The sequence below is a fragment of the Phocoena phocoena genome, chromosome 1 (assembly GCF_963924675.1).
Source record: "Phocoena phocoena chromosome 1, mPhoPho1.1, whole genome shotgun sequence".
NCBI classification, from domain to species: domain Eukaryota; kingdom Metazoa; phylum Chordata; class Mammalia; order Artiodactyla; family Phocoenidae; genus Phocoena; species Phocoena phocoena.
The window spans coordinates 132,545,309-132,568,583 of record NC_089219.1 but is presented as its reverse complement, the minus strand read 5'-3'; the positions used below and the strand labels follow the sequence as shown (position 1 = coordinate 132,568,583).

The following is a 23,275-nucleotide window of genomic DNA, read 5'->3' as shown; positions in this document are numbered from 1 at the left end:
GCTGAGTCTTCAGCAAGTCTACCGAATAAAACATAATCCTCAGCTTTTAGGTTGTGCATTTTTTTTTTCCATCAACACTTGCAACTTCAAATTCAAAGGAATTTGCATTTGGCTTTTCTTTACCATTTCTATCTCATTATTGATATTCTATTTGATGCCACACTGTCATCATCTCTTCCTTACAGATTAATCATGCTTCCGTTTAGTTCCATGAGCATGTTTATAATGGCTACTTTGAAGTCTTTTTCTCTTAAATCTCTCATCTACTTACTCTCGCAGACAGTTTCAGTTGTATGTATAGGTCACAATTCCCTGTTTTTTGCACACCACAAACTTTTTTGTTGAAAAATAGACATTTTTCATAATATATTGCAGCAACTGCAATACTGCAATACTGGTCCTCCCGGCCCCTTTCCAGGGCTATTTTTGTTATTATTATTTTTTTCTTTTCTTTTTTTCTTAACAGAGGGGTGGGTACCAAATTACTCTATTTGAAGGAATGGTACTAACGAAAAAACATAGGTAGATGTTTTGGTACAACTTATAGAAAAGGTAAAGGAAACTCAAACATGCATGCACTGCCTTGGTGACCAGGGAAGTCACCCATGGCTACAGGAAGCCAGCCTAAAGCTTAGCTCTCGTTGTTGTCACTGTTTCCCAGGGTGTGCTTGTCAAAGAGATAACTCTGCCATGCCAGATTCGGGAAGGCCCCCATCTTTCGCAAGTTGGTTACATGGTTACTCAATTCTTTAATGGATTTCACCTACTCACTCAGGTAATGAGTCTCAGTAAAGTCACACAAATGGGGTCATTTTTGTCAGTGGCCATTTTGTGCAGTTCCAGTAGTGACTGATTTACATTTCTTTCCAAGTGTAGCGCACATTCCATTGCATTCAGCCCATTCTCCCAGTCTTCACAGTCTGGTTTCTTGATATCCTGAAGGAAGATTCCGCCACCTCTCTGGTTCTGCAGCTTCATCAGTTTCTCAGCATGTTCCCTCTCCTCAGGAGACTGGTGAAGAAAGTATTTGGCAGAGTTCTTCAAAGCCACATCATCGCTGTCAAGGTAGTCTGACGTGGACAGGTGGCGTAGAGCTCCAGGTTGATCTGGCGGGTGATGGCGGCCTCCGAGTCCAAATGGCAGCTCTGGCGCACCTGCGAGGGGGCCGCGGTCCTCTCTGCAGGCAGCTGAGGAGATGAGGCTCCGGTGCTGGAGCGGACGTGAAGGACCTTGAGGCAGTGAGAAGACGGGCTCCCTCCAAGCACTGTTGAAGCAGGAAATCGAGGCGACTCTCCAGCGAAGACTGTGAATTGCTTTTTGTTTATGTATATAAAAGTCTTCTTTACTCACTACTCACTGAATACTTGTGTACTTTCAGTACTATTTCACTTTTAGTCGCCGTATTTGGGAGTTTTCCCCACAGCAAGCAATTGTGCAACACCAGCTGGGTGTCCTACAATTTAATTCAGTTTTGTATCTACCCGGAGTCAACATCAGATCCCACAGGTTAAGGACACAGTCTCACAAGACTGCCCCCCTCCTTCCCCACCTCACTTTAGATACTACTTACCAAGTCCAGCATATTAGCTGTACTTCTGAAGGACTGACTGGCTATAAATCAGAGGGTTCCACAACCTCCTCAGGTTTGATTAATTTGCTAGAGCACCTCAAGAACTCAGGAAATCAGATTACTTACTAGATTACCAATTTATTACAAAGGATGTTAAAGGATACAAATGAACAGCCAGATGGAGAAACATGTAGGGCAAGGTCCCAAAGGGTTCCAAGTTCAGGAGCTGCTGTCCCCATGGAGTTTGTGGTATGCCACCCTCCTAACACATGGATGTGTTCTTGTTCACCAACCTGCTTTTCAACCCTCTAATTACCCTAGTTGGTTCCCCTGGCAACCCGCCCCCATCCTTATCCGGAGGCTTTCCAAAAATTTCCTCACGCACATAAACTCAGGTGTGTTTGAAAGGGCTTGTTATGAATAACAAAATGCACCCACTTTACCTTTATCACTCTAAAACCATTGCAGGAATCAAAGGCAAAAACCAAATAAAACAAAAGATGCCCCTACTGCTCTAATCATTTCGGAAAATACAAGTTTTTAGAGCTGAGAGGCAGGAATCACAGACCAGCACCAAAATATATATTTCTTATTATATCTCAATATCACGGGCCACCCCCTAGTTTTTGAACACAGATCCCTTACAGCAAAATGATCATACCTACCAAAGCACTTACATTTGGTGTAACATTTATATTATAGAACAGTTCTAGCAATAGTACTTACTGTTAAATAACAAAAATTCAAATGAGGAAATTTGAAGATCCAGTTGGCTTCATTAAATGACTCATGAAATGGGCACCATCCAACCTAGCAAACAGAAGGAGCTTCATCTAGCTGCAGAAAAGGAAAGGTTTTCAGTTTTTCTAAGGCAGAGAGGGAGCAGGAAAAAGGAAATCATTAGCAAAGAATGCATTGTTTTAGGTAAGGCCACTCTCCTAATAGGAACGGAAGGGCCTGTTGGCCAAATACCTCAGCGCTAACCAGGTAATTCCAGGTTGACTCATTAAAGGTTACACTTCTGCGGGAGGTTGTAACTGCAATTAGGTTAGGTATTAAGTCTTGGTTTGCTGATATGGGGCTTTAACACAAGTAACTCCATTTCAGACCTGTTGTTTATTTTTAACAGAACCAATACAAATATGCCTAACATTTGAAGAAGCCAGTGTGAGGTAGGGACAGATTTAAGGAAACAACTAATTCAACTAATTTAAAGAAACAACTAATTCAACTAATTCATCCTATAAAGCCATTATAAACATCTTCATATTTCATATTCTTGCACTTGTTTATTTTTTTCCCTTGATCTATTCTATTTATACCTTATGATAAACTTGTGCAGAACTATTTAGCACAGAAATCAGCTTATGGTTAGCTAGACTCTAGTTCCTCCTTAGGTATTACATCCCGAGGAGGCTTTAACTTAATCTCGCAATACATTTGATCATGAGTATCAGTATTATAGGACACATTGACGTGAGGCAGTTACATCTTTCCAACAATACCACACTGCCATATGGTCAGTGCAATTCAGCTTCCTTACAGAACAAATCAGTAAGGATTACAGAGATGTATGCTTTGCGTACCCAACAAGATCTACCCTTGCCCACATAGCAGAAATTATTATGAAAAGACAGGTATCATTACAGCTGGCCATGGCTTAGTTTTATCTGGGTTAATTCAAGTTAATTGGAGGGAAAAGTCAATCACCCTCCCCATCTCGTAGGCTTGTACTGAGACTGGTTTTCATTGTGTATAAATATAGCAAAGCCCATCTTCCTCCCAAGGGGAGGATACGAGCAGTATTTAGAATAGTTCCTATCCCTGCTAACTATACTGCAGGATATGTTTAATTTCAACTTATTCTGGGGGCAAGCACAGTCATTATACATTGGTGTAAAGTTACAAGTGCCGTGCCCACAGAGAACTTCCATAAGCTCGCAGGCCTTAAGATTTCCACAGGTGTACCCCCTTGAGGCGCAGGGACTAGGATAGGGGACCATTGTTTCCTGGCCACTTCAGCCTCTATCCATATTAAAATGGTCAAGAGGACCTGTCAGGTCAGGGTGCAGGCCCTTTCCCAACCCTGGGTTCTAGCAATACCAAGCATTACTTGTGGAGTCGGCCTGATGCAGTTTGCTGGTGCTTCTTTATCTCTCCAAGCTGCTTCTTATCCTTTACCTTCTGCCTGGAAGAGAACTCCCTCTAATATGCCTATTCTAGTGAATAAATCTTCTTTCTCTGAATGCTGCTTCTCATTAAAAGCAAACTCTGCTTGCCCCAGAATACCTAGACTGGCATCTATCTCCCCTTTTCTGACTTGTGGGCCATTGTTGTTTAATCCACCACGCACGTTGTTGCTATTGCCTATTAACAGCCTGGGTGCAGTTAGGATACATATTTTGTACCCAGAAATATTGGGCACCCCACAATAGGGTTGGTCGGTCAAAGCCAGCTGTAATTTAGTTTGAGTATGTCATAGGTCCTCCCACAGCCTTCCTGTCTGAGTGGGACTGTTCCCCAGGGGACCCAGATCCACCACGTGATGCCCACTGCTTTAATCCCAGTAGGAACCCATTGTTTTTCCCCATTCTGCTTATAGCTTTCCATCCACAAAACCCAGGACGATTGTGTTTGTGCATAGCACACCACACTGTGGCGTGTTGGGCAGGCTGCCATTGTATTCTATTATAACCAGGGACCTTTCGAAGCATTTGCTCATCAAGGTTTATAGCTACACGGTAATCAGTCTGCTGGGAGCCATCCACCACAGGGTCTGAAATTCCAGTAGGAAGCAGTTCTCAGAAATCCCTTCCCAAATGATATCTTTTATAGTATTGATAGATGGAGCCTGAAAAATAGTCAAAGATACTGGAACATTATTAGGGCTTGATTTAGTCAGTAACATTGATCCTGCTCGTCAAATATATCCTATGACCAGAACGTCTCCCAGACTCAGGTTTGCAGGCTGCCATCTGACTTTGTCAGTATCAAAAGCAGGGGTGGTCTTGGCAAACACAGCTTTGCCCGTCTGGGCATCTGGTATAATTCTGCTAAGAAATAATATTATTCTCGTTCTCTGAGCCTCTCTTGAGGTTGGATTTCTCTCATTGCATAACCCACTTATACACTCCTTTACTCTCAGCTATTATTTCTCCTTCTCTCATTTGTCATTTATTTTCATCCAAACTTTTCCACATTTGGAAGGGACATTAAGTTCAGCCACTGTGCTGGCCCAGATTGCTAGCAGCAACACTAGTCTAGCAAGTGCCTCCCCACTCAATTTGTTTCCTGATTGGCTGGATTATTTTAGTGAAGTCTAGTCTCCCTGCCAACTCATGTGCATACACACACATATACACAGTGTTAAACTTCTCATATTGCTCCTTAAGGCGTGACAGTTTTGGATATGCCCACAGTCACTCTGGGATGAACTTGTTCTCTTCCTCTCTTTCCCTGACCACACCCAGATGTCCGACTCCACTAATCGCCCGTTAGTTGCTTAATTTATTTATTTATTTTCATCAATGTCCTGGGGACATAAATTGCTCGATAAACTAATCCCATCAAACTGTAACTCCTTTAAAGAAATAGTTTCTGAAGGCAGTGTTCTATATATTTTTCTGACTCCAAAAGGGGTCCTCCCAGCTATCCTGTTCTTCAGTCCTCCTAAACCAGCCAGCCTACAGTCTGGTCTGTATCCTTATTAAATGCACGGGTCTCTATCCAACTTCCTCTCATCACAGCCTCTACTGTTCAGGCCCGTAGACTTGAACTCTCCAAACTCTGCTACAAATGAAGTCATTTCCTTTGGGAAAAGATCAGGAGCTATCTGTTTTATGGCCCACTTCTCTCCCCAGGAAAAATTTCTGAGCCCAAGCTCTGAAGCTGGGGTTGGGAACAATGGCAAGTTTCTCTCTGAGCGACACCCCTGCTGTAAAAACTGAGTGCTCAGTGATGTTGTGGGGGCGGGAAGCAGCAGCCTGAGACCCTCTCAGCTTGCCTCTCTTGGCATGGAACAATTGCTCCTAAGCTGGGGCCAAGACAATTGGGCCCCAGTCTTCTCAGCAAGCTGTGACAAAGGCCCTGGATTTCTCTTAACTCGCACAATAGCCCCTACTTCCTAAGTTGGCAGTCCTTTAAGTCCTTAATACGTCATTGGCACAGCGGTACCATAGACACCTACACAGATTCCTTTGATATTAATAGAATGTCTCAGTTCACTCTCTTTCTGCCTACTGCCATCAGGATGTCCACATTTATAAATTATTCCCTCCTAACAACCAAAAATTCTCCAGTTAACTTAGTGTAAGTTGGCTTTCCTGCCTGTTTCCATTGGAAAGTATGAAAAAAATCATGTCCTCACTGACATGCAAGGCTTTCTCTTACCAGAATGAGGGATCACTTTCTCCCCAGGCTCTATTATACTTATCCATTCCTAAAAGATAGTGAAACCGAGCAGGCCCCTGTGGGACCCTCCTGGGTAAAAAAGCCTTTCCATGTCCCCAGTTTTCTTGCTTATAGGAAAAAGGCTTCAGCCTCCTAGAGCTTCCCTGAGTTCCAAAGGTCAGATTCAAACAATTACTAATTATGGAGGGAATTCAGAAACAAAGGAAAAGCAGTCAAGAAACAATAATGGAGAAATAAAGCAGAGTCCTGGCTCCTCCTCAAGGGATATACATAACAATAGATCTTTGAGTTCTTCTATAGGAACTAAGCCCTCCACCCAGGTGAAGGTTGGTAACTGCAGGCTGAGCACAAGATTTCTGGAACACCACCCTGTTACCAACCAATCAGAAGAAAGTCAGACACCCTGTAGCCCTCACCCCAAATTTTGCCTTTAAAAACTCTTCTCTGGGGACTTCCCTGGTGGTGCAGTGGTTAAGAATCTGCCTGCCAATGCAGGGGACATGGGTTCTAGCCTTGGTCTGGGAAGATCCCACATGCTGCAGAGCAAATAAGCCTGTGAGCCACAAGTACTGAGCCCACATGCCACAACTACTGAAGCCCATGCACCTAGAGCCCATCCTCCCCAACAAGAGAAGCCACTGCAATGAGAAGCCTGTGCACCGCAATGAAGAGTAGCCCCTACTCACCACAACTGGAGAAAGCCCGTGTGCAGCAATGAAGACCCAATGCAGTCAAAAATTTAAAAAGTAGAATAAAAAATAAATTTATAGTAAAAAAAAAAACCTCTTCTCTGAGATCCATTGGGGAGTTCAAGTCTTTTGAGCATAAGCCACCTGCTCTCTTTGCTTGGCTTTTACAATAAACCATTCTCTGCTCCAAACTCTGACATTTGTTTGGCCTCACTGTGTGTTGGACTCTTGAACTTGTGTTTGACAACAATAGGACTTTCTGAGGTTTATTATAATAAAAACAAGGTAACATTTTGAAGGGTAGCAGAATATGTCATCCCAAAATATGCCTCTTTGGCATAAGGATTAATGTGAACTGATTATTTTTAAGAAACTGTAGATATAGAAGCTCTGAAAACAGAGTAGAAATACCCTTTTGTAAGAGAAATCTACATTTATAAAGGAAATCTATGTTAGAAATGGAGCCTACGCCAGGAAGAAGGCTATTTCTAGAGATAATTTTTTCACTTGAGAGACTTATCTGCCCAGCAGGGCAACCTTTATTTACCAAACACTTTCACTTCTCAACTAACCAAGAATTGACTTTTCCTCTTTGAAGCCCCATAAGTATATAATTAAAATCATTATGTTTCCTCCTGTTAATCTGTCTCCTTACTCCAGGCCCCTACACTTTGGCTCACCCTCAACCTAAGCCAGTATACATCCTCTCCTGAGAATAAACTGGCCTCAGGTAAAATAAAATATTCTCTGGTCTACTACCTGAATGTGCCAGGCATTCACACACTTCCTGTTCCCCACACCTAGTTCTTTCTAGCTTTGTTTACTCTTCTCTTTTTGCCTAACTAGGGAGTTGCTTACAGACCTTACGGTCAAAGCATTCTTTCTCCCTGTAAGGCCAGCAGGTCCGGGGAAGGGCCCAGGGAGCCAGACGGAACCCCCGCCAAAGTGGCTGATGCAACCAACACCTGACATTGCTACACCACTCGGTCCCGGTCTTCCAGCTCCCCGACGGGTGGAACCAACAGCTTTGAGGCTGATGCAACCAACACCTGACATTGTCACAACACCCGAGAGATTACCAAAAAAGGGCTGCTTCACACAGCAAGCACCTCCCCTGCGTCCACCCCTATAAATTTTGTTCACGCCCACACCCGGGCTCGACTTCTCTGGCCCCTTTCTCTACGACCATTGAACCTCGCCTGGGAGCGTTCCCAAATAAAGCTTGCTTAAGCTCTCCTCCGTTTTTGGTGCCATTCCTTACACTCCCTGTGGCAATAACCTCCCTCCTCAATTTGCAATAGTTCATTTCCCTCACTTGCAATAATCCTTTCGAATACAGTCTCAACTTCACTAAATCCAGATTTGATTTTTATTCTAGTCTCATCAATGATTTCTCTTGGTATTGCCTACTCTGTGACATCCCAAACATAGGGTTTTACGTTTTATGGTTAACCTTGAGTTAATACTCAGGATAAAATAATGAGACACCACATAGAGTAGAGCAGATTGCTGCTGTTCCAGCTGAGGTCATCATATACCATCTAGCCTCCAGCCAATCCAGCAGACACAGGAGGGAGTCCAAGTGAGACCTGAAGAACTTCCCAGTGGAGCTCAGTAGAAATTGTCAGCTTGTAAAGTTATGGACTCAAGTGACTGTTAGTGGTATTGTTTTAAGCCTCTAAGTTTGTGGGTATTTGTTATGCAGCAGTAGACTGATGATACATTGACTGAACACATGAATGAAAGAATGAACAAATGGATGAATGAACAAATGAATAACATCAGTCTGGAGACTGTATTCCTTCCCAAGTAGGAAGAAGGCAAACAAGGACTTCCAAAACAGATAGCAACTGGGGCTTCTGATCTGAGATGATATATAGTAGATAAACTGACAAGGATGAAAATATGACTTTTGAGTGTATATTTGAAACTTCAGTTGCTTTGGGGGTGTTTGGAAGTGTATCAAATATATCACCCACCAAAAATACGGAATCACGATACTAAGAGGATATTAGTTCTCTGAGTCATGCATTCACGCTAGACTAGAAAATATCTTCATGATATTGTAAAAACTCAAAATCACAAAGGAAGTTGGATAAGTCTTTAAGGTATCTTGAAAATATGGGAGCATCTTAATTCAATATCTATTTAGTAAAAAATATATGAACCTTGTCCTCTATATACCACACACTTTGCCAGATGCTGGGAATAGACCAGAAAAGACATAGTCATTGCAATCAAGAATCTGACAGTCTAAATTTTAAATACATAATGTATACAAAATTTTATCCATGTCCAAGAGATCCAAGTTTTAAATTACCATTTATTTTGTGTAGGAAAGTTTATAAATTCTGATCTCTATCATAAACATCTGAGTCAGAGTCATTCAAACTTTTCATGGATCTGGAGAGAGATAGAAATGGGGAAGATCAATGGGCTTTTGTCTCATTAAAGCCAGTGCTGTTCCAAGCATTATTTTTTTTAATTAATTAATTTTTTTGGCTGCATTGGGTCTTCATTGCTGTGTGCGGGCTTTCTCTAGCTGTGGCAATCAGGGGCTACTCTTCATTGTGGTGCGCAGCTTCTCATTGTGGTGGCTTCTCTTGTTGTGGAGCACAGGCTCTAGGAATGCGGGCTTCAGTAGGTGTGGCACACAAGCTTCATTAGTTGTGGCACATGGGCTTAGCTGCTCTGCAGCATGTGGGATCTTCCTGGACCAGGGATTGAACCGGTGTCCCCTACATTGGCAGGTGGATTCTTAACCACTGCACAACCAGGGAAGTCCCAATCATTATTTATTTCACTCAGTGTTTTATTTCAAATTTACTCTCTGAGTTGTAATATGCTATGACCATTGTTAGTATACTTAATTTACCGAAGTCACTATGATACCACATTGCCAAAACCACTGATGAGAAATTGATTTAAAAAAATTTTTGTTTCTTCATCACTCTAAGCAATCAGAATGGATGATTGGTCAAACTAAAACTGTTATTTTTATGTCATAAATTATAAATATTTTTCTGGAGCTTTGTTGACAGAGAGTTCCTATAATTTTACATATGAATCAATAGAGAACCAGAAAATTTAAATGGCCTTCCCATGTTCAAACAGCTAGTGGGTAGTAGAACAGAGGAGGGGATCGAGTTATTCTCTCTTGTCATGAGAAGTGTTGTCTCTTTTATATCATGTTTTCTCTGATTGTCTAATGTTGCCTACTTTATGGTGACTTCTCCCCTTCAGAGTACAGTATTAAAAAGTGGTAACTTGGCAAAATATAATAAAGATGTAAATACATTTATATTCATTTATACTTTCTGGGAATGTGCTTTCAGGAAACAAAAGAGATGCAGAAATTAAAAAAAAAAGAATCTGACAGTCTAGTTGAAAGGTACTGACGATTACAATGTTAAGTGCAATGAGAACAGTAAGAAATTTATTGCCTGTGTAACTAAATACTTTGGGTTAGTGCTGATATCAGGTATGGCACGATTCAGGGCTGAAACGACTGGTTAGAATTTCATTTCTCTCCATTTATTAATTTTGCTTTCGTCTATGTTGATCTCATTCTTGGGTTCCACATGGTAGCAAGATGGTACCAACATGGTGGCAACAGCTATGACTTCTTTGGCTTCAGATCCAAAGAGAAAGGAGCAAGCTCTCCTTCCTAGATGTCCCAGGAAAAGCTCCTCTTTCTTGAGTAATTTGTCCATTCCTGAACCAATAACTCTGCTGGGAAGGGTGGGGGAGGCACTAATAATGTGATTCACTGATTTAAGTCTGGATTATGTGTTAAATTTGCTGGAATTTTGAGTTTTGGCTCTCTCTCCCATGGACCCAGTCTCATGGACTGAAAAGGAGAAAGGGCACAGATCCACACATGTCACCTGCTTATGGGATCTTAGTTCCGTGACCAGGGACTGAACCCATGCCCTCGGCAGTGAAAACGTGGAGTCCTAAGCACTGGACCACCAGGGAATTCTCACCACATCATTGATTATGCATTCTTTTCTCATGGGAAAAAAAAGGAAATAAACTGTGAGTCTTAATACAATATCATTCTCTGGAAAGTCCCACCAAGTACACCATTAAAACAAACGGAACATATAATTTTGCACAGTTTCTATGAATAAAATCTCTATTCAAATTTTAACAGTTTACTATTAAAAATGGCTCCTGACCACCTATTAGTTCACTAGGGCTGCTATAACAAAATACCACAGACTGGGTGTCTTAAAAGACATACATTTATTGTCTCACAGTTCTGGAGGCTAGAAGCCTGTGATCAAGGCATCTGCAGGGTTGGTTTCTCTTGAGGCCTTCCTCTTTGGCTTGTAGATGGCTGCCTTCTTGTTGTGTCCTCACGTGGTCTTTCCAATGTACATGCCTCTGGTATCTCTGTGTGTCCGCATTTTCTCTTCTTATAAGGACACCAGTCATATTGGATTAGGGCCCACCCTAATGGCCTCATTTTAACTTAATCATCTCTTGAAAGACCCTATCTCCAAATGTCATATTTTGAGGGATGAGGGATTAGGGCTTCAACATACAAATTGGAGTGGGGAGGAATATAATTTAGCCTCTAATATTACCTTTCTGACCTCATTTCTTCTCTCTCTTTCTCTTACTTTCTCTCTCCCCCTAACATGCTGCTCCAGCATACTGGCTTTTGAGTTTCAAATACTAAGCATTTCCCCTGCTCAGGGCCTTTACACATGCTCTGATAATCCCTGCCTAGAATGATCCTCCCCTGCTGTTCCCTTGGCCCACTTCCTCTTTTATTTCAGATCTCTGCCCAAACATTAGTCTCAGAGATGGTTTTGACCAACTTAAGAAAAATAGCATTTCCATCAGTCAACTTTGTTTCACAGAACTTATCTGATTTAAATGTTAACTTATTTTTTTACTAACACATAAAACACATGAGGAAGGAACCTTGTGTAAGTACTCTATCTCCAGAACTCAGTACAGTGGTTGATACATGGTAAGTCTCCGACAAATGCTTGCTGGATGAATGTATATAATTACTGAAGAATAGAGAAAGACTGACCCACTGAACCTCCTACAAATGAGTAACTAATTTATGATTGGATGTTATTTACTAATCATATCTGTCTCAGGAACCAAAAGTTATAAAAAAAGAACCAAGTGAAAATATTTGGTAGGAAAAGTATAATAATTGATAGGATAATAGCAGATGGATGCAGCCATAAAACACATTAGTGAGATAAGATAGAGAAACTCTACTAGAAGGTAAAAAATAAACAGAGAGAATATAAGTATAAAATTATATACATATATATATATGTAAGAGGTAGAGAGGATAGAAATAAAGTACTTAACTGAAATTTCAATTAATCGAAATCTTAGAAGGAAAGAAAAAGGAGGAAGTATGTGATGAAATATGCAATGATCAATTTTCCAGAATTAAGGAAAAATAAAATAACTCAGATTGAAAAGGTACATAGATTGGTAAATGAAAGAGATAAGAAAAAAGGATGTATATTAACAAACTGAAGGATAAAAACCATATGATCATCTTAATAGATGCAGGAAAAGCTTTCGACAAAATTCAACAACCATTTTAAGAACTTACCTCAACATAATAAAGGCCATATATAACAAACCCACAGCCAACATCGTTCTCAGTGGTGAAAAACCGAAACCATTTCCACTAAGATCAGGAAAAAGACAAGGTTGCCCACTCTCACCACTATTATTCAACATCGTTTTGGAAGTTTTAGCCACAGCAGTCACAGAAGAAAAAGAAATAAAAGGAATCCAAATCAGAAAAGAAGAAGTAAAACTGTCACTGTTTGCACATGACATGATACTATACATAGAGAATCCTAAACACGCTACCAGAAAACTACTTAAGCTAATCAATTAATTTGGTAAAGTAGCAGGATACAAAATTAATGCACAGAAATCTCTGGCATTCCTATACACCAACAATGAAAGATCAGAGAGAGAAATTAAGGAAACAATACCATTCACCATTACAACAAAAAGAATAAAATATCTAGGAATAAACCTACCTAAGGAGTTAAAAGACTTGTACTCAGAAAACTATAAAACACTCATGAAAGAAATCAAAGATGACATAAACAGATGGAGAAATATACTATGTCCTTGGACTGGAAGAATCAACATTGTGAAAATGACTATACTACCAAAAGCAATCTACAGATTCAATGCAATCCCTATCAAACTTCCAATGGCATTCTTCACAGAATTAGAACAAAAAATTTTACAATTCGTATGGAAGGACAAAAGACCTCAAATAGCCAAAGCAATCTTGAGAAAGAAAACTGGAATTGGAGGAATCAGGCTCCCTGACTTCAAAATAGACCACAAAGCTACAGTAATCAAGACAGTATGGTACTGGCACAAAAACAGAAATATAGATCAATGGAACAGGATAGAAAGCCCAGAGATAAACCCACACACATATGGTCACCTAATTTATGACAAAGGAGGCAAGAATATACAATGGAGAAAAGATAGCCTCTTCAATAAGTGGTGATGGGAAAACTGGACAGCTACATGTAAAAGAATGAAATTAGAACACTCCCTAACACCATACACAAAAATAAACTCTAAACGGATTAAAGACCTAAATGTAAGGCCAGAAACTATCAAACTCTCAGAGGCAAATGTAGGCAGAACACTCTGTGATATACATTACATCAAGATCCTTTTAGACCCACCTCCTAGACAAATGGAAATAAAAATAAACAAATGGGACCTAATGAAACTTAAAAGCTTTTGCACAGCAAAGGAAACCATAAACAAGACGAAAAGACAACCCTCAGAATGGGAGAAAATATTTGCAAATGAAGCAACTGACAAAGGATTAATCTCCAAAATTTACAAGCAGCTCATGTAGCTCAATATCAAAAAAACAAATAACCCAATCCAAAAATGGGCAGAAGACCTAAATAGACACTTCTCCAAAGAAGATATACAGATTGCCAACAAACACATGAAAGAATGCTCAACATCACAAATCATTAGAGAAATGCAAATCAAAACTACAATGAGATATCATCTCACACTGGTCAGAATGGCCATAATCAAAAAATCTAGAAACAATAAATGCTGGAGAGGGTGTGGAGAAAAGGGAACCTTTCTGAGCTGTTGATGGGAATATAAATTGATACAGCCACTATGGAGAACAGTATGGAGGTTCCTTAAAAAACTAAAAGTAGAACTACCATACGACCCAGCAATCCCACTACTGGGCATATACCCTGAGAAAACCGTAAGTCCAAAAGAGTCATGTACCACAATGTTCACTGCAGCTCTGTTTACAATAGCCAGGACATGGAAGCAACCTAAGTGTCCATCGACAGATGAATGGATAAAGAAGATGTGGCACATATATACAATGGAATATTATTCAGCCATAAAAGGAAACGAAATTGAGTTATTTGTAGTGAGGTGGGTGGACCTAGAGTCTGTCATACAGAGTGAAGTAAGTCAGAAAGAGAAGAACAAATACCGTATGCTAACACATATATATAGAATCTAAAGACAAAAAATGGTTATGAAGAACCTAGGGGCAGGACAGGAATAAAGATGTAGACATAGAGAATGGACTTGAGGAAACAGGGAGGGAGAAGGGTAGGCTGAGACAAAGTGAGAGATTTGCATAGACATATATATACTACCAAATGTAAAATAGACACCTAGTGGGAAGCCACCACATAGCACAGGGAGATCAGCTTGGTGCTCTGTGACCACCTAGAGGGTGGGATAGGGAGGGTGGGAAGGAGATGCAAGAGGGAGGAGATATGGTGATATATGTATATGTATAGCTGATTCACTTTGTTATAAAACATAAATTAACATACCATTGTAAAGCAATTATACTCCAATAAAGATGTTAAAAATAACTTACACTGTAAAAAAAAGAAAAAGGATAAAGGATGTGATCTCAGGTTTAAATACTAAAAGAGGGTGAGAGATGAAGGTGGGGAATGATGCAAATACAGGCAGTCTTGCTCTAAAGCCTGAACCCCATTCACTATGACCTAAATGTCACAGTACACTGATATCACAAGTTATGAAAAAGGTTATATTAGGCTCAGTAATGATATATCAAAAATATTAGCTATTATTTGATAATTATTTGATATTTAAACTTCAATTTATGTTGAATATATATATATATTTTTTTTGCATGGTGTGAAGGACTTCATTTATAATCCTTCTAAACAATTTCCCCAGCATGATTTATTGAATAATATTAGCACTGTCTCTGTCTAATATTTATATATCTTCCTTTTTTTTCAGTGCTTGCTAAGAATTTGAAAAGCATATTGAAATTTTTGTGAATTATTAGCTAGGGTAATTTGCACTAGTTGCTGCAATAAACTTTCACATTTCAATGACTCTTCCTCATTCTGTGTGAGCTTTGGGAGTGGTCCCCCTGCTACTTTGGGTGCTTCTTTCCCTAACTATCCTCAGGCAGTTTCCTCACATGCTTGTCCTAATCAGTATTGAGCTGAAGACTTAAGGAAGAAACTCTTCAGATTGTTGGAGCTCTCTCTTTGTACAGCCCTTTCCTCTCTGCAACTCTGCCCTGAAAACGCTAGCCACTGGATTCTCAGCCACTTCTCAGACTCCCACTTCTCTTTCCTTATCTGAGACCTGGGTCCCCCTCCCTGTAGTGTGGCCTGGAGCTGTTCTTCAGGCAGTAAGCTGGGGCAGTTGTAGGGCTTACCTCACTTTCTTCCCCTTTCTCAGGGATCACTGCTCTGTACTACCTGATATCTAATATCTAAAAGCATTGTTTCATTTAGCGTGCCCTTTTTAGTTGTTTCATGTGGAAGGACAAATTTGGTTCACATTACTCCATACTGTTCAGAAGAAGTTCCTTGAGTGTGTAAATCAGAGTTCATTCTTAAGCAATCTTTTTTTTTTTTCCCCAGAATGTGTAGAGCATGAGATTGTTCCCTAGAAGCAGAGCCTGAGATGGGAATTCTTATGAAAGTGATTTAATGAGGGTTTGCTCTCAGAAGAACAGGAGTGAAGGAAGCAGGATAGGGTAGGGGAAGAAAACTAGGCAAGACTGAGGTCTCAGCTGGAGACTACTTTCAGTCTAGTCCTCCAGGGAGCCTGGGAGCACCAACTACACTGCAAAGTTGGTCCCAAGGAGGATGGATTTTCATTTACCCTCGTGTCAATCATTGGCCATTGGCTGCCAGTGTGGGAGTGGTAGAGGGATAGGAGCAGGTTAGTAAGGTTAACATTCCAATACACAGAAGAACAATTTTCCGGAGCCCTTGCTCCCAGCTCCAGTATCCACAATGGCAATCCTCCAGAGAAAGCAGCTGTCAGCCATTAGCAGCCAACACTCAGCAGCTGGGTGCCAGGTAAACAGAATCTGGGTTGGGCACCATCAGTATCTACAATACGTGGTAAGCACTTCATGTACTTTGATGTGTGAAAATATTTTTATTTTGCCCTCACACTTGACTGATAATTTAACTGGTTTAAAAACTTTAGGCTCAACATAGACTTCTTTCAGAACTTTGAAGGCATAGTTTTCTATTAGCATGTAGCTTATAAGACATCTGTCTTAGCTTGGGCTGCCATAACAAATTTCCATCGAGTGGACGGTTTAAACAACAAACATCTATTTTTCACATTTCTGCAGACTGGGAATCCAAGATCAAGGAGCTGGCAGATTTGGTGTTTGATAGGAGCCCAGTTCCTGGTTTGTAGATGGTTGTCTTCTCCTTGTATTTCACGTGTCAGAGAGCAGGGAGAGATAGAGGGAGCAAGCTCCTCTATCTCTTCTTCTTTTTTTGTTTTTGTTTTTATTTTTGGCTGTGTTGGGTCTTCGTTGCTGCGCACGGGCTTTCTCTAGTTGCAGCGAGCGGGGGCTACTCTTTGTTGCAGTGCGTGGGCTTCTCATTGTGGTGGCTTCTTCTTGTTGTGGAGCACGGGCTCTAGGCGTGCAGGCTTCAGTAGTTGTGGCACCTGGGCTCAGTAATTGTGGCTCGCGGGCTCTAGAGTGCAGGCTCAGTAGTTGTGGTGCCCAGGCTTAGTTGCTCTGCAGCATGTGGTATCTTCCTGGACCAGGGCTCAAACCCATGTCCCCTGCATTGGCAGGCGGGTTCTTAACCACTGAGCCACCAGGGAGGCCCCTATCCCTAATCTAATTAGCCCCTAGCACTAAACCCATTCATGCGGGCTCCACCCTCATGACCTCATGATCGTTTCCCAAAGGCCCCACCTCTTAATACTGTCACACTGGAGGTTAGGATTTCAACATATGAATTTGTGGGTGGGGACACAGGCATTCAGACCATAACAACATGCAGTGTCAATCTGATTCTCATTATTCTTTTTTTTTAATTCTGTATTTTAAAATTTTTGGCCACATCGTGCGGCATGTGGGATCTTGCCTGGGAGTGAACCTGTGCCCCCTGCAATGGAAGTGCAGAGTCTTAACTACTGGACCTCCAGGGAAGTCCCTGATTCTCATTACTCTTAAGTAATAGTTATCTTCCTCTATATTGAAAATAATTTAGTATTTCCTTTTTATCTCTGATGATCTGAAATCTCATTGGCAAAAACATTTTTTTCATATTTTTGCTTGGCACTTTTTGGGTCACTGGATCTCACTGTAAAGTTTTTATTCTGGTCTGGGAAGTTTTCTTCTAACATTTCTTTGTCTCTTTTTGCCCTTCAATTATCCCGTATCTAATACTCAAACCTCTGGAAATTTATTTTTATTTCCATGTGTTTTAAAAAATTATTAGACCTCATTATTTAGAGCAGTTTTAGGTTTACAGACATATTCAGCAGAGAGTACATACAGCTTCCGTATCTCTCCTCCCTGCCAACAGTTTCCCCTACTATTAAGGTACTACATTAATGTGCACTTTTAATTTTATCAGTAGATTATGGATTATGTAGTAGGCAGATTAAAGCCCCAGGAAAGATGTCCACGTCCTAATCCCTGAAACCTGTCAATTGTTAATGGTACAAGGTAAAAGAGATTTTGCAACTGGAATTTGTTGACTTTAAGCTAGGGAGGTTGGGAATTCCCTGGCTGTCCAGTGGTTAGGACTCCATGCTTTCACTGCCAAGGGCCCCAGTTTGATATCTGGTTGGGGAGCTGAGATCCCACAAGCCTCCCAGCATGCACCACCCCCCTCCAAAAAAAAGATAGGGAGGTTAATTTAGGTTGGTTCAATGTGATCACACAGGCCCTTAAAAAGTAGAGGAGGAAGACAGAAGATTCAGTCAGAGAGATACGGTGTAAGATGGTCTTGACCCACCTACTGGGGCTGGTGATGGAGGAAGGGGGCTGTGAGCAAAGGAATGCAGGTGACCTCTAGAAGCTGAGACTTTTCTTAGTAAAGAAAAACCAACATCAGTCATATGACCACACAGAATTCAATTCTGCCAACAACCTGAGTGAGCCTGGAGGCAGAATATATTCCCTAGAGTCTCCAGGAAGTAAAGTAGGCCTGCTGACACCTTGATTTCAGTCTTCTGAGATGCAGGCAGGGAAACCAGTGAGCCTAAATTCTGTTACTATAAACTCCTAAATTTGTGGTAATTTGTTTTGGCAGCAATACAAAAATCATACACTGCTATTGGTCCTGCAGTGGATACCAGTACTCAATTAGATTTTCAGCATGGAATTCAGCTTGTAACTTCTTCAGAGGTATTATCAACATTGGTTACATCCTGGTACCAACCAAACATTTGAGAGTTACGTAGTATTACACAGCAAAGGAAGAATGAAGAATGGTATATGATACTCAATTTTAATTTATGATTTGGGTTTAACTGACTCAAAACCATTACATGCTCTTGTATCAGTTCAACTATCATCAGAGATCACCCAGATTTAGCAAACCTCAGCTGTGGAACATAGGGTGTAGTGCTGGGATTTTGGCCAGCAGCTTTACTGCTTTGACCTAATTTTTCTAAACTGAAGATGAGGTAATACCAGTTTCTACTATTTCACAATAAATTGATAAGTGCAAATGCAGTTGATGAACTGGTTTAATGGAAGATGCCCAGGGCTCTGTGTGGGAGGACTCAATGAGTGTTGAGAAAAGAAATACCTGCTATACCTGAGTATTCACATTTAGAATATAAGAATTACCATAGGAACTCAGGAAAAAGAGGAAACATATTGGCAGATGGAATATTTTGTTTTAGTTGACATCACCTTCAAAGGTTAAGAATAGACTCCCAAACTAACTTCTCTTCCAACCTGATATAAATCTAATTATTATATCCAAATACTCTTCATCCTTCATTCTAGGCTGTTTACACAAATTCATAATTCAGTGCTACTTTAGCATTCCTAGTTTCTTACAGAATTCAATGGGTGATAGGAGTGGGTATTGGAGGAGATATCATAGTATGATTTGCCAGCAAATACATCCTAGTATACTCAGGGTACTAGGCAGAAAGAAATATCACTCATGATCTAGGAAGAGATTTGATACAAATTATAGTGGATAAGGTACTGTTTTAAACCTTTCTTGATTCTAGCTATACATACGTTCCCAGATCTCTTAGGTATGTGACACTACATGCATGGATGGTCAAATCCCAGGGGCAAATGACCTGCAATGTTATATGCTTCAGTTTCAGTGTGAGGTGTTTTTTCTTTGGCTCTTTAATATTACCTGGTCTCCACCTCATGATGACATCAATTGTTCTGTTTTTGCAGAATGCATTAGACCTCATTTTGGTTTATGATCTTTAAGTGGATCTAAACCTACCCATATATTCATAAAATCTGTACACATTCACCACACATAAAACAAGTTTATGTTTTTCTAGTCAATGTTGGCTTTTCCCAATCTTGCTTTGTTTCTTTTCGGCTGACTAAACCTATTCAGTAACTTGCATTCACATTCATACAGCTCTACCTATAATTCTTCATTGTTACAATACTTCTGATTGGCTTAGGCCGTATTTTACAAGTACTTTGACTAAAATTGCTAGCAGTGGGTTGCAAAAGGAAATTAACTTCTTTTAATAGGATGACTGACTTACTAAGGTATTAACGCTGTTAGTTTACCTTCTCTAAAAAGTGCTTGTAATTTTATACAGAAAGACTAGAAGGGCATAAAAGCTAATGATGCAATTCCAGCACTGAAAACAGCGTGGTAGACATTTTCAGAAGAGTTGTCCTCAAATTATAAGAAATTAGCTCTCCACAGGTAACAATCTACCTCTGGTTATTTATTTTTTTTTTTTTCTACCTCTGGTTTTGATGTATAAATTGGAGCTTTTAATTTTACCAGTGGATTATAGATTGTTTTCTGCTGGATGTATTACTATGTTATTGCATTTCATAAACTCTTCTATTTCTTTCCTTCCATTCACATGGACAGAAAATATTTTTCTCCTTTTTCTTCTCAATTTAGCTGTTTTAGGGAGGATCTTTTTGGGAGATTGGTTACCAAAGGGCAGGGTTAGTTGAAGATGGAAACCACTGGCCATATTTCCCTAAAATATTGTATTTAGATAAGACACCTTAGAAATAGGTCTGGGAAGTTCAATCCTCTTGGTAATTCCAATCCATCCTTAACTACATGAGACTTTACTTCAGAAGACATGAGACTTTACTTCAGAAGTGTTTTTGTAGAAGACTTTGCAATTATTAGGGCTTAGTTTTTATTTCACTTTTACTTTTATTTTTCAGTAATGTTCTCTTCTCTTCTCCTGTTAGCTACTTATCCTGAATTGGCTGACTTCCTGTGTGTGTGTATGTGTGTGTGTGTTTTGCCATTCTTCCTCTTTTCTCTTCTGCTTTCCCAGAAGATCTTGCCATTAGAAACTAAAAAGGACTGTGTACTTTCAGAATAGTCTTTATACATTTATCTGGTATAAAAGGGAAATTCTATTGCATCACATTCCCTCAGCTTCCTTTTGTGAATTCAGATTTTACTGAAGATAGGTTCCAAAGAGATACAAATAAGCATTGATAATTTTTTCCTAGGAGACTTCTCAGCTGGGGTCATATCACTTTCTGTCCCCTGAATAAGATAACTGGAAGGAAGAGGCTATTTTACCTATTTCTCCTATACGCCCTACAATACTAATCACAGTATTTCTCAAAAGGTTACCTGCATCAGGTTCACCTGGGTGATGATAAGAATGCATATTCATAGGTCCTAGCCCAGAACCATAGATTCAATATCTCTGGAGACAGAGCTCAGGAACCTGAAAGTTTTATTTCTGTTACGTGCTGAATTTTCTCCTGTGCCTTAGCCTGAATTTTCAGTCACTGGCTAGATATGCTTACTTGAATGTATTTTCATCCCACGCTCACTTAACACATCCAAAATTAAACCATCCACTGTTCACCTCTAATTCTGTCATGCTGGTATACGTGAAGCCATCATTGGAGTCACTCATCCTCGTGTTCCCTCATTTTTACTTAATCAACTTATTGGCCTCTGTGCCAAGCACTGGGAAGGACAGTGATGAACAAGACAGACATGGGTCACGCCCCCAAGGATCAAGAAGATTATTTTAGAGAGAGCAACTTAATCCTGTAGATTCTTTTGTGGTTTTGTTTGTTTTGTTTTTCAGAATACTCCTTTACTTTCCTTGTCTGCACCCTAATCTAGAATCTCATCAATTATGCTTGGACTGCTATAATCTTTTCCTAATTAGTCTCTTTGCTCCTAATCTCCCAGCTCTTCTCAAAGATTAATCTGCTGAAAACGTAATCTTCAAAACACCACTTTCAATATATTTATCCCCACTTAATGGCTTCATTATTTCCAAATGCTTGTAGTTTATTTTACAAAGTAGAGTCAAGGCTCTTTACAATATGGCCCCCAAATGAATTTTTACTGAATGAACTCTTTTACCTCTATCAAATAGACATCTGAACTTGATTTAAGCATTTTTTACTTATTTATTTTCTGGGCTCATGACTTTAATTACACTTTGACTGACCAAACCATACTTTTCTCTTCAGGCCTAACTTTTCCTCCCTCAGCATGGCTGGCACTAAGCACTTGCTCTTGCTTCAGTTCCTACGTTGATTCTCTGCTTTACTCATTAAGCATGTGCACCTTGGTAATATTACTTATCTTTCTATGTATTTTTCTAATTCTTCAATTATTCCATAAACTTTCTGAATGTAGAAGCAATGTTTTATATACGTCTTTATCTCCTCCTTGCCTAGTCCAGGCCTATATGTAATAAATGTTCAATAAATATTCATCAAATTCTTTATATTCATTTATTCATCCATTCTTTCATAAAAAAATTATGGAATGCCCACTGAGAATATAGTCCTCTTTTGCATGGAGCTTAACTTTTAGTGGGACAGAGTTTAAGCAAATAATTAAGATAAAAATGAGATCAATTGCTTTATTTGTTTGCAAAGAAAAATTTAACAAGCACTTACCATAGGCCAGGAATTGTGTTACGTGCTGAATTCGCTGGGAATACAAAGCTGAAGTTGATAGGCTAGTAGAGGAGAATTATACATATAAGCTACTAAAATACAATGCTATAAGTGCAAACAAAATATCCTAGGGGCACAAATGGGGGCAACTCTTTCTGCCGAGGAGTCAGTAAGGCTTCACATTTTAGATGGGTCTTGAAAGTGAATTTAAACAAAGGACTGGATAACACAATATTCATAAAAGGAAGGTGGTTGTTGGAAATCTGACATGCCCATTCTTATATCATTATTCTGAGCAGAAACCTGAGCTGGGAACATGAAGGTGATCAGCTAAGGCAGACTTGAGCCTTACGATGGTTCACTGCCAGGTGAATGGCTAGCTATTGTTGCTGGGCCTTCATCTAGGCCCTTCCCTGGCCCTGTCCCCTCAGCATGGACAGCTGTTCCTAGGGAAAGGCCGTCCAGTTGCCCCTATAGTCTTCAATACCCAGAACAGAATTAACTCTGAGATCTTTCCCTCTGAGAATCATAGAATGATAGCGTTGTAAAGGATACTGAAATCACAGTTTAGTTGTTTCTAATTTACATCCCCCAGAATCTTAGGGAGTCTCAAAATGGCAAATGAAAATCTGTAATCAACTTTCAATATTTCAAAAAGCCTACCATAAATTGCATCTTTTGGTGGTATTAACTGCCAGGTTTCCTTGTTTTGTGCTAAAAATCATATCAGACTCACCTTAGACGGAGATTTTAACTGAGCTGTGGTCCGATTAGGCATGATTTGTTTTCCCATTATTATTATGCTTAATTTGGTAAATAACTTTTCAAAACAAGATATCATGGTCGAATGCATACAGTAGGTGACACTTGCTACAATGTTTGCAATTTACAAAGCACTAGTCACTGACTTCAATACTGTGGAACGGCTAACAGCAAAGCCCAGAGTCCTTGACTCTCAGTCCAGTGCTCTTTTCAACTGCTCAGAGCTTCTAGATTCTTTCCGTGTGCCCCAGTCTTCAGGGCCTTCAATCCCCGACTCGGAAGTACCTGTCGTACCCTCGCCACTGGGTTATACTGCCTGCCTCCCAAGCGACAGCTACCGCTCCCGGTTAACGTTCAGGAATGCGCCTCGCCCTCACGCATGCGTGGTGCAACTGCCCCGCGCCGGCGCCGCTCTTCTTGGCCTGAAGC

At 40.2% G+C, this 23,275-nt stretch overlaps 1 pseudogene; it reads right to left on the bottom strand.

Annotated features, from left to right (window-relative positions):
• Positions 1-631: 631 nt before the first annotated feature.
• LOC136143833 (ferritin heavy chain pseudogene) lies at positions 632-22,862 on the bottom strand (annotated as a pseudogene).
• Positions 22,863-23,275: the final 413 nt, after the last annotated feature.